General features: G+C 28.9%; 1 protein-coding gene across 1 annotated transcript in view; it reads right to left on the minus strand.

Annotated features, from left to right (window-relative positions):
* The window catches only part of trol (terribly reduced optic lobes), a 369,703-nt gene that overhangs the window by 210,006 nt on the left and 143,027 nt on the right, over window positions 1-16,670 (minus strand). The gene's annotated exons all lie outside the window — the stretch shown is intronic.

Here is a 16,670-nt window from a genome sequence, read left to right on the forward strand (position 1 = left end):
GTACAAAGGTTTTTTGTTTTCCACACAAAAGATAAAGAAAGTTAAGTTTTAGGGCGATTCTCAGAAAATTTTAAATTTTTTTCTTTCTCAAAACTAATTTCCGGCAAAGTTTCTGTTCTGATCCGAATTTTTTCAATATCCTTTTTTCAAAATACAGTTTTTACATAGATCAATTTTAATTACTTATCTAGTAAGTTTACTATCAATTTCAATTTTATTTATCTAGGTAAGTCCTAGCTCTAACTAGATCCCAGGCCTAGGGTCAGTTGGGACTGCAACCCTCCACCCGAAAATTTTACCGCAACGAAAAACAATGATACTGTCGATAGGTCAACCTGGAGGCGCCTAGTCTCATCGTTCTCTACACCGAACCCTCGGCAGGAGCCTTAAGTCAGTAAGTCAAGTCAATTTTATTTACGCCTCTTTACTCTTTCTTTGAAAATCAAGAATTCATGCTATCTCTGAATGGTTATAACATTGCCAATATCGAATCTGAAGACTTTTATAAGAGAGCTGAGGCAATCATTATATCCATTTTCATATACAACCAAACACAAGGGATCACTGCTCCCCAAAGCCCTTGGTGATCAACCATTGTTTTCACACGTAATTAGATCCTCATCATGAACTTAACCAAATCTGAAAGACATACATATTGTTGATGAATGCCTCGATCCTCACAAGTCAAGAAGCCAACAAAAGCAAAGCTTTTCAAAAAGAGAGTAATCCCCTAGCTGGAAATGTTCCAAAAAAGGGATAATGGACTGAAAGAATGACCTTTATTGGATTTCTTTTCTTTATAAATATGGAAAGCTTTATTATTACAAAGCCTATGAAGATTCGGGGGAAATACCAAAAACATAAGGAAACCAAGATTTTTCCTTTTACTGAGATGTCTATTATTCTATTTGGAAAATACAATTAAGTCCAGAAGGCTTTCTTATCAAAAACCTATTTTGTGTGATTAAATCGAATGCAATTAGCTTGTAATTAAGACGGGGGATAGCTACACTTTTGAAGTTATTGTATTCACTTTATTAAAAATAAATTCTATAAATTATTAGAAACACTCAAATGTCTTTTTTTTAACCTTCTGCGGTTCGCTCGTCATAATCATCAGGACCCTCATGGAGAACATTGGGAAAATGACATTAACTCACAGAAAGGGTCACTGTTCAAAAAATTAAACATGAAAATATTCTGTAGCTTAAAAGCTTATGTTCCAGGAAATTTAGTTCAAGCCTCGAAATGCATGCAAAAAGATAGGAAATTATGGAACGCGACCTCAGGTTCACAAAAAAAAGTACTCGAGCTGTAGGGCATTTACATCTTATAGAGCATGTGTTATTCTGGCCGATTCTTTGTCTGGTCACTGCTCAGTCATTCAATGTTCCGTTTCCATTGCCAGGTATGATCTTTTTTCGTTTTGTTCTTCGAATGAGTGAAAATGAATTTCCAGCTTAAAACAATAACATAAATACAGGTTAAATATGTATTTCGGCACCAGGTTAGTTAAGCCTACACTAAAAGGCCATCCCACAGCCGTACGGCCCATACTCAGACTTTTGATTAAGGATAGGGCTACATAAACAATCTTTTTGTCCATTACAAAAGCAGAAAATGCGCAATTTTATGCACTTTTTCTCAGCCCAAGGTGTTTCCAAACTGGTCCCCTTTCTCCTGTCTCTAGTATAGCCTTGACATTAAGCTGATCATCTTTTAACATTAGATGATACTACACAGTACATGAGTATGTTATTTTTACTTGTTTGTTTTCAGCCTTACGCAGGTAAAAATACAAGTTTACTAATATAACTCGAAATTTTGACCGGATTACACTTAACACCTCTCTTCACAACAAGACAGAACATCTCTTTTACAAATATAATGGCACTATGAATTGGGAACTCCTTTGACTGTTTCATGAAAATGTGGTATCTTTGGAAGCTAGAAAAAATATCAATCTTTATTGATTTACTTAGAATTAATTTTTTTATCAGGGATATAAACAGGGTTTTATACCGAATTTAACTAATTATGCTTAAAAGTTGTACTTCAGAACAGTTGCAGACCTGTCTAAGCTTTCAGAGCGATGGGAATCACATTTTCTTTCAAGGAGTAATTTTTGGTGTAAAGAACAAGACTCATTCCTTTCGGGGGATTGAGTCCTCCTCTCTCTGTGTGAAGGTACAAGTATAGTAATCTCAATCTTTTTAATCGAACTAAGTTGTTGATATAATTGATAGTAAAATTTCCTAAATAATTTTAAACTGTTGTTTTTTAATAAAGGCGTAAATGATGTTCCCCAGATAAACAGTCCAATGATAGTTTTATGTACTCAGTTGAGCAGTCATATATTAAAGAATAAGCTGTAGCAACACATGACTCGGTCCCAGTGTCTAGAGGTGCAACAAAAGAAAAGTTAGAAAGTTGAGTCACGTTTTACGAATAAAGAATTAAAGATAGCCTAAGATAGTGCTTTTTTGGCAATTCCTATCAGACGAAACAAAAAGTGGTACATCTTCAAATGAAGGTGGAAAGAGATAAAAAAAAACATTTAAAGGAACTATTAACTTTGTGGGAGGGAGTAAAAAGTGGCTTTTACAACAGTGGGGCGGACGAGGAGCGTGTCTGGATATGTCAATAAGGCGGTTTGATGCTGCGGATAAGCAGCAGCTATAATAGCAGTGTATAAAAACATTTAAATATTTCATGACTCAAATTCAATGTTTTCATATAAATTTAAGCATAAACATAAACTGCCAGAAACAATGTGATTTTGAATTCTGTAATGTAATTTTTTTTTTTTTTTTTTTTAATAAAGAAATCTTCAAACAAAAAGATAAATCTAATATAGTCGGTTTTCCTGCCAGTTTGAAGTCTGGGTAACATGGTAACTTAAATTTAAACTCCCTACATCTATCTGTCCCTGCTGTCATAGTAACTCGTACTGACGCTTTTTTACGGTTACAAAAACGATTATTACTGTTTTTAAACTCATAAAAGCTACTTAAGGGTTACGTAACATGCACAGCATAAGTAACATTAAACACGTAATGTTGTAGAATTCTTAACATGTATTTTCTTGTAATATTTGTTCTATATTATGATACTAGATATACTACTAATTATTTCATAAGGACCATACCCTTTTCTAGAGTAGCCGTACCTTAAAGCATCCCTATGTATCAAACACTAAAAGAACACTTAACAAAAACTAAATAGTCGACAAAGCTACAATACTCTCAACTGATCATGCTTATCTACTACAAATACGATTCTCAAGCCTACGGTCGTGAAAAAGACCTACATATTATTTTCAAATCTCTACTTTTTACTAATTTTGTCACTCACTAGCACTGTACTTAATTGAAGAGTTAAGTGGTAGAAGTTGATAAGTTACTATTTTAAATGTTGGATTGGCATTCCAATGCCATAATAACAAGATTCGTGGGATATGCAAAAAACTGATATGCCTCTTTGGCACTTATCTTTGACACTTACAAAACCACATTTCATTTGGGTAGCTAACCGAACCGACAGACAAGGAACACACCAGAGACAACATTTATGTATAGGATAGGAACGGTCAATTCCATTATGCACTGTCCTCAGCAAAGAAAATTAGAAAATAATTGACATCATATGGTAGCGGATACACTGAAGCTAGGGAAGCAGATTCGAGTAGAATGGCCATAATATCTCCCACGAGTACAATACCCATTCGAATCCCGATCCGGACACATTTTTTTAAAACTCCCACGAGTACACCATATATGGGCATAGAGTCATTAGGGAGAACACGTGGTTAATGGGGTCAATGACCTCTTTCTCCATGGTCTCTTTCTCCAGGTGTGTTTTTGGCACGCTCTCAGCGAATGTTATGATCCAGAAATAGTATTTGTTGTTGTTTCCGAGGCAAATGTCAAGGTCAATGTTGTTGTTGTTATTGTTGTAAGTGCACGCTCTCAGCGAATGTTAAATACGGCTTCACGGAGCTTTAAGTCGGGGAGATAAATTGATATTCTAACGAAACCCTAATAGTTTAGCTAGGAAAATTTATGAGATGAAGAGATTAACGTAGGAAAGGGTTTCCTAGAAATTTGAAATGCGTTAGCGCAGAGTTGCCAAACAAAAGGAACACGCTGAAATTACGTTTAGGGATTATTTGGGCGAAACCGTTTTATCAATTTTATGGGATTATTTCGGCGAAATATTTAGAGACATTTTGAAAGAAGATTTTAGGAAAGGTTTTAGAAGAGTATTTGAGGGTGAAACTCTGTGGTCGTTATAATACACAAGTTCCATTTGAACAGTGTTGTGAGGTCCTCTACCCCAACCCCAAAGGGTTCCGATCCCCCACCCCAACCCCGAAGGAAGCCCCCGGTACTCAAAGGTCCCCCAAGCTCCCAAAGAGCCCCAGCCCCCCAAACGCCCTCCTCAGACCCTCAAAGGCCCTCCTCTGGTCCTCAAAGGGCCCCGGACCCCCCAAGGGCCCCCCACCCCCCGGACCCCAGAGGCCCTCCCCCCGGTCCTCAAAGGTCCCCCGGGCCCGAGAAGTGCCGCGGGCCAGGAATGCGCCACATGGGGATGCGCCGCAGGGGGATGCGCCGCCGGTCGGAGAAGCACCGCAGGGATGCGCCGCAGGGATGCGCCGCAGGGGTACGCCGCAGGGATGCGCCGCTTTTTGTTAGAGTCCTAGTTTACTTTAATTTTAGTTAAGAGTTTGATGTTTTACCTTTGAGTTTCAGTTAGAGTTCTTGTTTAGTTTTAGTTAAGAATTTAGAGTTTTTAGCTTAGAGTTTTTATTGAAATTCTAGTTTAGTTTAGTTTAGTTTTTTTTAATAGTTTTTATTTTTATCTTTGAGTTATAGCATAGAGTTTTTTGTTAGAGATATAGCTTATTTTAATTTTATTTATTATTTTTTTTTCTTAAATTATAGTTTAATTTATAGTTATATTTTAGTTTATTTTTATTTAAGATTTTAAAGTTTTTAGCTTAGAGTCTTAGCTTAGAGTTTTTGTTGAAGTTCTAGTTTAGTTTAGTTTTAGTTAATAGTTTAGAGTTTTAGCTTAGAGTCGTAGCTTAGAGTTTTTGTTAGAGTTCTAGTTTATTTTAATTTTATTTCAGAGTTTAGAGTTTTAGCTTAGTCTTAGCTTAGAGTTTTTTTGTTAGAGTTCTAGTTTAGTTTAATTTTAGTTAAGAGTTTGATTTTTTTACCTTTGAGTTTCAGTTAGAGTTTTAGTTTAGTTTTAGTTAAGAGTTTGGTCTTTTACCTTAGAGTCTTAGCTTAGAGTTTTAATTTGAGTTCTAGTTTAGTTTAGTTTTAGTTAAGATTTTAGAATTTTAGCTTAGAGTTGTTTTTTTTTTTTGTTAGATTTGTATTTTATTTTAATTTTATATAAGAGTTTGATTTTTTACCTATGAGTTTCAGTTAGAGTTCTAGTTTAGTTTTAGTTAAGAGTTTAGAGTTTTTAGCTTAGAGTTTTTATTGAAGTTCTAGTTTAGTATAGTTTAGAGTTTTAGCTTAGTCTTAGCTTAGAGTTTTTTCTGTTAGAGTTATAGTTTAGTTTAGTTATAGTTAAGAGTTTGATGTTTTACCTTAGAGTTTCAGTTAGAGTTCTAGTTTAGTTTAGTTTTAGTTAAGAATTTAGAGTTTTTAGCTTAGAGTCTTAGCTTAGAGTTTTTGTTTGTGTGTGTGTGTAAGTTTTTGTGTGTGTGCGAGTTTTTTTGTGTGTGCACATATAAATTCTATTTTCATAAAATAATATAAAATTTTCGTGTGTGTATGTGTGTGTAATAAGTTTTTGTGTGTGTGTAAGTTTTTGTGTGTGTTTAAGTTTTTGTGTGTGTAAGTTTTTGTGTGTGTGTAAGTTTTTTTTTTGAGTGTGTAATTTTTTGTGTGTGTGTAATTTTTTTTTGTGTATTTAAGTTTTTTGTGTGTGTAATTTTTTTTTGTGTATGTAAGTTTTTTTGTGTATGTAAGTTTTTTTGTGTGTGTAAGTTTTTTTGTGTGTGTAAGTTTTCGTGTCTGAGTGTAAGTTTTTATGAGTGTGTAAGTTTTTGTGTGTGTGTAAGTGTGTGTGTAAGTTCTTTGTGTGTGTGTAAGTTTTTGTGTGTGTTTAAGTTTTTGTGTGTGTAAGTTTTTTTTGTGTGTGTGTAAGTTTTTATGTGTGTGTAAGTTTTTGTGTGTGTATGTAAGTTTTTTGTATGTATGTAAGGTTTTTGTGTGTATGTAAGTTTTTGTGTGTATGTAGTGTGTGTTTAAGTTTTTGTGTGTGTAAGTTTTTGTGTGTGTAAGTTTTTGTGCATGTGTAAGTTTTTGTGTGTGTGTAAGTTTTTGTGTGTTTGTAAGTTTTTGTGTGTGTAAGGTTTTTGTGTATATGTAAGTTTTTGTGTGTATGTAAGTTTTTTTGTGTGTGTAAGTTTTTATGTGTCTTTAAGTTTTTGTGTGTGTGTAAGTTTTTTTGTGTGTGTGTATGTTTTTTTGTGTGTTTAAGTTTTTGTGTGTGTGTGTAAGTTTTTGTGTGTGTGTTTGTTTTTTTTTGTGTTTGAGTTTTTGTGTGTGTAAGTTTTTGTGTGTGTGTAAGTTTTCGTGTGTGTGTAAGTTTTTATGTGTGTGTAGTCTTGTGTGTGCGTAAGTTTTGTGTGTGTGTGTGTAAGTTTTGTGTGTGTGTGTAAGTTTTTGTGTGTGTGTGTAGTTTTTATGTGTGTGTAAGTTTCTGTGTGTGTTTGTCAGTTTATGTGTGTGTGTGTGTGTGTGTAAGTAATTGTGTGTATGTGTGAGTGTGTGTTTAATTTTTTGTGTGTGTGTATTATTTTTTTTGTGTGTAAGTTTTTTTGTGTGTGTAAGTTTTTGTGTGTGTAAGTTTTGTGTGTGTGTGTAAGTTTGTTTTTGTGTTTAAGTTTTTGTGTGTGTGTGAGTCTTTTTTTTTGTGTAAGTTTTTGTGTTTTTGTAAGTCTTTGTGTGCTTGTAAATTTTTGTGTTTGTGTAAGTTTTTGTGTGTGTGTAAGTTTTTGTGTGTGTTTGAGTTTTTGTGTGTGTAAGTTTTTGTGTGTGTTTTATTTTTTGTTTGTGTTTAAGTTTTTGTGTGTGAGTATGTTTTTGTGTGTGTTTGTTTTTGTTTGTGTATGTAAGTTTATTTGTTTGTGTAATCTTGTTTGTGTTTGTAAGTTTTTGTGTTGGTATGTGTTTGATTTTGTGTATGTGTGTAAGTTTATGTGTGTTTAGTAAGTCTATCTGTGTTTGCTATTTCTTGTGTGTGTGTAAGTTTTTTTGTGTGTGCAAGTTTTTTTGTGTGTGTAATAGTTTGTATTTTTCTAAGATTTTTTGTGTGTGTAGTTTTGTGTGTGTAAGTTTTTGTGTGTGTGTAATTTTTTTTGTGTGTGTAAGTTTTTGTGTTTGTGTGTGTTTTTTTGTGTGTGTTATTTTGTGTGTGTGTAAGTTTTTGTGTGTGTGTGTTTAAGTTTTTGTGTGTGTTATTTTTTGTGTGTGTGTAAGTTTTTGTGTGTGTGTTATTTTGATTGTGTGTTTCTATTTTTGTTTGTGTGTGTTAGTTTTTTTGTGTGGGTGTATTTTTTTTTGTGTGTGTAAGTTTTTTTTTGTTTTTAATTTTTTTTTTTTGCGTAATTTTTTTTTGTTTGTGTATTTTTTATTTTGTTTTTTATTTTTTGTTTTTTTGTAATTTTTTGTGCGTGTGTAAGTTTTTGTGTGTGTGTGTATTTTTATTTTTGTGTTCTAGTTAGTGTTTGTGTTTATTCGTTTTAGTGCTTTTAATTTTTTGTGTGTGTTTAAGTTTTTGTGTGTTTTTTATTTTGTTTGTGTTTTTAATTTTTTGTGTGCGTGTAAGATTTTGTGTGTGTGTAAGTTTTTGTGTGTGTACCCATATCAATTCTATTTTCCTAAAATAATATAAAAATTTCCACTTCAATTCAAATTTTTCTCAAACAGATGAAAGAATTTAAAATACTGTTCTAAATTTTTCATAGAAGATAGAAAAGTTCAAGTTCTCTTCTGAATTTTACCAAAGAACATAATTCAATTCTAATTTCTCCAGAGAAAATAAAAAACTTCCACTTCAGTTTAAAGTTCCCCAATACATGAAAAATTTAAAGTTTACTTCTAAATTTTTCCGTAGAAGATAGTAAAAGTTATACTATGATTCTGATTATTTTCCATGAAGATAAAAAGTTTCACTTTAATTCTAAATTTTCTTAAATTCAATTCCGACCTTTCTCAAAGAGATGAAAAAATTTAAATTTCTGTTCCAAATATTTTCCCGGAAGAAGAAAAGTTCAACTTCGATTCTGAATTTTCTCAATGAAAATGAAATAATCTATTTATCGATTCTATTTTTCTAAAATAATATAAAATTTTACAGTTCAATTCAAATTTTTCTCAAAAAAATAATAAAATTCAAAATACAGTTCCAAATTTTTCTTACAACATAGAAAAGTTCAAGTTCTCATATGAATTTTACAAAAGAAACTAATTCAATTATAATTTCTCAAAAGAAAATGAATAGCTTCTACTTCAGTTTAAGTTGACCAAGACATAAAAAATTAAAAGTTCAGTTCTAAATTTGACCGTATAAGAAACAAAAAGTTTTACTCTGATTGTGATTATTTTCAGTGAAGATAAAAAGTTTCACTTTTATTCTAAATTTTCTTAAATTCAGCTCCGACTTTTCAAATAGAGAAGAAAAAATTTAAAGTTCAGTTCCAAATTTTTCATTGAAGATAGTACAATTTATATTTTGATTTTGAATATTCAAGTTCTCTTCTGAATTTTAACAAAGAACTTAATTCAATTCTAATTTTTCCAGAAAAAATAAAAAGCTTCCTCTTCATTTTTAAGTTCACCAAGACACAAAAAATCTAAATTTAAGTTCTAATTTTTTCCGTAGAAGATTTGAAAAGTTATAATATAATTTTGATTATTTTCTATGAGTATAAAAAGTTTCACTTTAATTATTCATTTTCTGAAATTAAATTCCGACTTTTCTCACTGAGATGAAAAAATTTAAAGATCTGTCCCAAATATTTCACCTGGAAGAAGAAAGGTTCAACTTCGATTCTGAATATTCTCACTAAAAATGTAATATCTTATTTATCAACTCTTTTTTAACACAACAATATAAGAAGTTGCCACTTCAGTTCATATTTTTCTCAAAGAGATTAAAATTTTTATAATACTGATTCAAATTTTTTATAGAATATATAAAATTTCAAGTTCTATTCTGAATTTTACCATAGAAAATAATTCAATTTTCATTTCTCCAGAGAAAATAAAAAGCTTCCACAAATTATTTTCCATGAAGATAAAAAAAATTTCCTTAGAAGATAGAAAAAGTTATACTATGACTGTGATTATTTTATATGAAGATAAATAGTTTCAATTCAATTTTAAATTTTCTCAAAGAACTGAAAAAAAGTTCAACTTTGATTCTGAATTTTCGCAATGAAAATAAAACAAAGTTTTGATCAATTGTATTTACAGTTAATAATAAACAAATTTTCCAATTTAATTCATATTTTTCTCAAACATATTAAAAAATTTAATATAAAGTTCCAATTTTTTTCATAGAAGATAGAAAAGTTCAAATTCTATTACTAATTTTACAAAACAACATAATTCAATTCTAATTTCTCCAGAGAAAATAAAAAGCTACCACATCAGTTTTAAGTTCACCAAGACACAAAATATTTAAAATTCAGTTATAAGTTTTTTAATAGAAGATAAGAAAAGTTATACTATGATTTTGATTATTTTCATGAAGATAAAAAGTTTCACTTTAATTCTAAATTTTCCTAAATTCAATTCCAAACATTAAAAAAGATATGAAAAATTTAAAGTTCTGTTCCAAATATTTTTCCGGGAGAGTAAAAGTTAAATTTAGATTCTGAATTTTCTCAGTGAAAATGATATAATTTATTGATCAATTCTATTTTCATAAAATAATATAAAATTTTCGACTTCAATTCAGATTTTTCTCAAAGAGATGAAAAAATTTAAAACTGTGCACCGCATGTTCCTTATTAGATAGGAAAGTTATTTCTTTGATCTTGAAGACTCGTCAGTTCGGCTATAATATCCAACTTGATGCTCAGGGTTCTTGAGGAAGTGCACGGTGAACAATTTTTCTCCGGAATTCGCTTTGAGAAGAGAAAAAAAGTTAGTTCATTAATGAAATATAAAATTGAAAATTAAATAGACTCCATTTCAGTTACTAATTTCTCAAAGACATAAAAAATTTAAAGTTCAATTCAAAATTTTTCCATAGAAGATAGGGATGGCTAAACTATGATTGGGACTATTTACCATAAAGATTATAATTTTTACTTTATTTCTAATTTTTCTTAAATTCAGTTCATTCATCTAAGCACCAAAAACAATAGGTTAGGTCAGGTTAGGTATAAATAAATATTAATAAATAATTAGAAACATTTCTCCATGTTTAAGTTAGGTTAGGTTAGGTAAACTTATCACGAGCGCTCATGATAAGCGAAAATAATCTATATTAAACACGGTACAAAGATTAAATTAGGTTATGCTAGAATAGATTAAGCTAGGTTTGGTAAGGTAGTGTAGCGTAGGCTATGTACTTACCCGTTCGTAGGCTAACCTAACGTAACTTAACCTAACCTAACTTAATCTATTCTAACCTAACCTAATTTAATATTTGTACCATGTTTAAGTTATGTTAGTTTATCTTATCTTGAGCGCTCGTGATAAGTTTAACTAACCTAACCTAACTTAAACATGTAGAAATGTTTATAATTATTTATTAATATTTATTTATAACTAACCTAACCTAACCTCTTGTTGTTGGTTGTTAGATGAGTGAACCGAATTTAACAAAAATTAGAAAAAAAGCGAAAGTTTTAATCCTCATGGTAAATAGTCACAATCATAGTATAGTCATTCCTATCTTCTAAGGAAAAATTTAAAATTGAACTTTAAATTTTTATGTCTTTGAGAAATTAGGAACTGAAATGGAAGCTTTTTCATTTTCAATGGTAAATTTCAGAATTGAGCTAACTTTTTTCTTTTTCTCTAAGAAAATTCAGAAGAGAACTTGTACATTTTGCACTTCTTCGAGAAAACTCAGAATTAAAGTGGAGTTCCATATCTTCATGAAGAATATTCACAATCAAAGTATATCTTTTTCTATCTTCTGTGAAAAATTTGGAACAATGTTTTAAATTTGTTAATGTCTTTGAGAAAAATCTGAATTGAAGTCGAAATTTTTATATTATTTTAAGAAAATATAATTTATCAATAACTTATTTCATTTTAATTGAGAAAATTCAAAATCAAAATTGAAATTTTCTTCTTTCGGACAAATATTTGGAACAGAACTTAAAATTTTTTCATCTCTTTGAGAAAGGTCGGAATTGAATTTAAGAAAATTTAGAATTAAAGTGAAACTTTTTATCTTCATGGAAAATAAACAGAATCATAGTATAACTTTTCTTATCTTCTACGAAAAAATTTAGAAGTGAACTTTAAATTTTTCATGTCTTGGTGAACTTAAAACTGAAGTGGAAGCTTTTTATTTTATCTGGAGAAATTAGAATTGAATTGTGTTCTTTGGTAAAATTCAGAAGAGAACTTGAATATTCACGATCAAAGTATAAATTTTCCAATCTTCTATGAAAAATTTGGAACAGAACTTTAAATTTTTTTCATCTCTATGTGAAAAGACGGAACTGAATTTAAGAAAATTTAGAATTAAAGTGAAACTTTTTATCTTCATGGAAAATAATCACAATCATAGTATAACTTTTTCTATCTTCTACGGAAAAATTTAGAAGTGAACTTTAAATTTTTCATGTCTTGGTGAACTTAAAAGTGAAGTGGAAGCTTTTTATTTTCTCTGGAGAAAATAGAATTGAATTATGTTGTTTGGTAAAATTCAGAAGATAACTTGAACTTTTCTATCTTCTATTAAAAATTTGGAACAGTATTTTAAATTCTTTCATGTTTGAGAAAAATCTGAATTGAAGTGGAAACTTTTTATATTATTTTGTGAAAACAGAAATGATCAATAACTTTTTTCATTTTCATTGCGAAAATTCAGAATAGACGTTGAGATTTTCTTCACTTATTTGATAAAAATTAAAACTGAAGTGAAATTTTTTATCTTCATAGAAAATAATAACAATCATAATATAACTTTTTATATCTTCTATGTGAAAATTTTTTCATATTAAAGGAAAATGATCGATGGAAGATTTTTATTTTATCTGTAGAAATTAGAATTTAATTGTGTTATTTGGTGAAATTCAGAATAAAACTTGAACTTTTCTATATTCAATTAAAAGTTTGTAACAGTATCTTAAATTTTTTCATATCTTTGAAAAATCTATATTGAAGTGTCGACGTTTTATATTGTTTTGGGAAAAAATACTTGATCAATAGTATATTACATTTTTAGTGAGAAAATTCAAAATCGAAGTTTAACCTTTCTTCTTCCAGGTGCAATATTTGGGACAGATCTTTAAATTTTTTCATCTCATTCAGAAAAGTCGGACTTTAATTTCAGAAAATTTTGAATTAAAGTGAAACTTTTTATATTCATAAAAAATAATCAAAATAATAGTATAACTTTTCATATCTTCTACGGAAAAATTTAGAACTGAACTTTAAATTTTTTGTCTTGGTCAACTTAAAACTGAAGTGGAAGCTTTTTATTTTCTCTGGAGAAATTAGAATTGAATTATGTTCTTTGGTAAAATTCAGAAGAGAACTTGAATATTCACGATAAATTTTCCTATCTTCAATTAAAAATTTGGAACTGAAATTTAATTTGTTTCTTCTCTATGTGAAAAGTCGGAACTAAATTTAAGAAAATTTAGAATTAAAGCGAAAATTTTCATCTTCACGGGAAATCATCACAGTCATAGTAAAACGTTTCGTATCTTCTACTTTAAAATTTAGAAGTTAAGTTTAAATTTTTTATGTCTTGGTCAACTTAAAACTGAAGTGTAAGCTTTTTATTTTCTCTGCAGGAATTAGAATTGAATTAATTTCTTTGGTAAAATTCAGATGAGAACTTGAACTTGTCTATCTTGTAAGAAAAATTTTGAACAGTATTTTAAATTTTATAATATTTTTGAGAAAAATATGAATTGAAGTGTAAAATTTTATATTATTTTAGGAAAATAGAATTGATCAATAACTTAGTTCATTTTCATTGAAAAAATTCAGAATCGAAGTTGAACTTTTCTTCTTCCGGGAAAATATTTGGAACAGAATTTTAAGTTTTTTATCTCTTTCAGAAAAGTCGAAATTGAATTTAAGAAAATTTCGAATTAAAGTGAAACTTTTTATCTTCATGGAAAATAATCAGAATCATAGTATAACTTTTACTATCTTCTACTGAAAAATTTACAAGTGAACTTTAAATTTTTCATGTCTTGGTGAACTTAAAACTGAAGTGGAAGCTTTTTCTTTTCTCTGGAGAAATTAGAATTAAATTATGTTCTTTGGTAGAATTCAGAAGAGAACTTGAACTTTTCTATCTTCTATGAAAAATTTAGAACAGTATTTTAAATTCTTTCATCTGTTTGAGAAAAATCTGAATTGAAGTGGAAATTTTTATATTTTTTTATGAAAATAGAATTGATATCGGTACACACACAAAAACTCACACACACACAAACGATAACACACACACAAACAAAAACTTAAGCCCACAAAAAAACTTACACAAACACAAAAACTTACACACACACAAAAACTAAAACGCGCAAAAAAAATAAAAAACAAACAAAACTAAAACAGTCACAAATACTTACACTAACAAACTAAAATTAAAAACTCACACAGAATGAAGAACCATCAAAAACTAACACACACACAAAAACTTACACACACAAAAAAAACTAGCCAACAAACAAAAACATACACACACACAAAAACTAACACACACACAAAAACTTAAAAAAACAAACACGAATACACCCACACACAAACAATAAACAAAAAACACAAAATAAAACCCACAAAAACTTAAAAACACAAAAAAACTTACAAACAAACAAAAACTTACACACACAAAATATTACTAAAGCACAAACAAAAACTTACACATATACAAATAATTACACACACACAAAAAAATACACACACACACAAAAACTTAAACTCACACAAACAATTAAATAAATACAAAAACTTAAAAGCACACAAAAAAATACAAACACACAAAAAAACTAACACACACACAAAAACTAACACAAACACAAAAACAAACTAACAAAAACACACAAAATTACACATACACACACACACACACACACAACTTACACACACACACAAAAAAACTTACACACAAAAACAAACTTACACACACACAAAACTACATAAACACAAAACTTACACACAAAAAAACATACACACACAGAAACTTACACACACATACAAACTGACACAAACACAAAAAAACTTACACACACATAAAAAAATACACACACACAAAAACTTACACAAATACAAAAACATACAACCACAAACAACCAAAAAAACACACAAAAACTAACAAACACACAAAAACATACAAACACACAAAAACACACACACAAAACTTACACAAACACACAAAAACTTTAACACACACACAAAAAATTACACACACACACAAAAACTTACACACACACAGACACACACATAAAATTACACACACACAAAGAAACTTACACACACATAAAAACTGACACACACACAAAAACAAATACACACACACAAAAAAACTTACACACACACACACACACAAAAACTAACGCAAAAAAAATCAAAAACACACACATAAAAACTAACACACACACAAAAACTTACACACACATAAAAACTAATACGCACACAAACTATTACACACACACAAAAACTTACACACACACACAAAAACTTACACACACACACAAAAACTAAAAATCGACCAATAGAAAAAAAACACACAATAAAATAAACACACACAAAAACTTACACACACACAAAAACTAACATAAAAAAAAAATCTAAAATAAAAAAAAACAAATAACTACACAAAACCAAAAACATAAAAACAAACAAAGTACACACACACAAAAACTTAAACAATAAATAAAAAAATTAAACTCAAAAACAAAAATACAAACAAACAAAAAAAAAAACACACAACAAAAACACAAAAACTAACACACGCACAAAAACCATACACACAAAAACTTACATACTACACAAACAAAAACTTAACCACACACAAAAAAACATACACAAACACACAACTTTATACACAAACAAACAATCATAAACACACACAAAAACTTACACACACACAAAAACTAACTACACACACACTAGAACACCCACAAAAAATTACACACACACACAAAAAAAAACACACTTACACAACGAACTAATACACACACACAAAAACTTACGAAATCACAAAATATTACACACACACAAAAACTTAACCAAACAATGAAAATTAAACAATCACAAAAACTTATACACACAACAACAAAAAATACACAAAAAAAACTTACACACAAACAAAATCATACACACGCACACAAAAAAATAACAAACACACAAAATCTTAAACGAAAAAAAACTTACACACACACAAAAACTTACACACACACAAAAACTTATAACACACACATACACACACGAAAATTTTATATTATTTTAGGAAAATAGAATTTATATGTGAACACACACAAAAACTCGAACACACACAAAAACTTACACACACACACAAACAAAAACTCTAAGCTAAGACTCTAAGCTAAAAACTCTAAATTCTTAACTAAAACTAAACTAAACTAGAACTCTAACTGAAACTCTAAGGTAAAACATCAAACTCTTAACTATAACTAAACTAGAACTCTAACAGAAAAAACTCTAAGCTAAGACTAAGCTAAAACTCTAAACTCTACTAAACTAGAACTTCAATAAAAACTCTAAGCTAAAAACTCTAAAATATTAAATAAAACTAAAATAGAAATATAAATGAAAATATTTTGTAAAAAAATAAAAATCTTTTCTAAATTAAAGATAAAATAGAAATATAACAAAAAAAACTCTAATCTAAAATTATAAAATCTTAACTAAAACTAGACTAAAATAGACCTAAAATTAAAAATATAAGATAATACTATAAGTTAAAACACCAAACTATTAAATAAAACTAAACTAAAACTCTAACTTAAACTCAAAGGTAAAAAAATCAAACTCTTAACTAAAATTAAACTAAACTAGAACTTTAAAAAAAAAACTCTAAGCTAAGACTAAGCTAAAACTCTAAACTATGAAATAAAAATAAACTAAACTATAACTCTAACAAAAACTATAAGATAAGACTATAAGATATAACAATAAATTCTTAAATAAAACTAAACTAAACTTGAAATTCATCAAAAACTCTAAGCTACGACTCTAGTCTAATAACTATAAACTAATAACTAAAAATAAAAAAAAATATAACTCCAAAAGAAAAAAAAATTTAAGAAAAAAAACAAAAATATATTATGAAAAAAAAAAAGAAATATAAAAAACACTCTAAGATAAAACTCTAGTAAAATGCTATAAACTATTAACAAAAAATAAACTAAACAAGAACTTCAATATAACCTCTAAGCTAAAAAACTATAAACTCTTAAATAAAACTAAACTCGA

Source organism: Artemia sp. Qi Xiang Cuo, chromosome 20, assembly GCF_049724085.1.
Source record: "Artemia sp. Qi Xiang Cuo chromosome 20, ASM4972408v1, whole genome shotgun sequence".
Lineage (NCBI taxonomy): Eukaryota > Metazoa > Arthropoda > Branchiopoda > Anostraca > Artemiidae > Artemia > Artemia sp. Qi Xiang Cuo.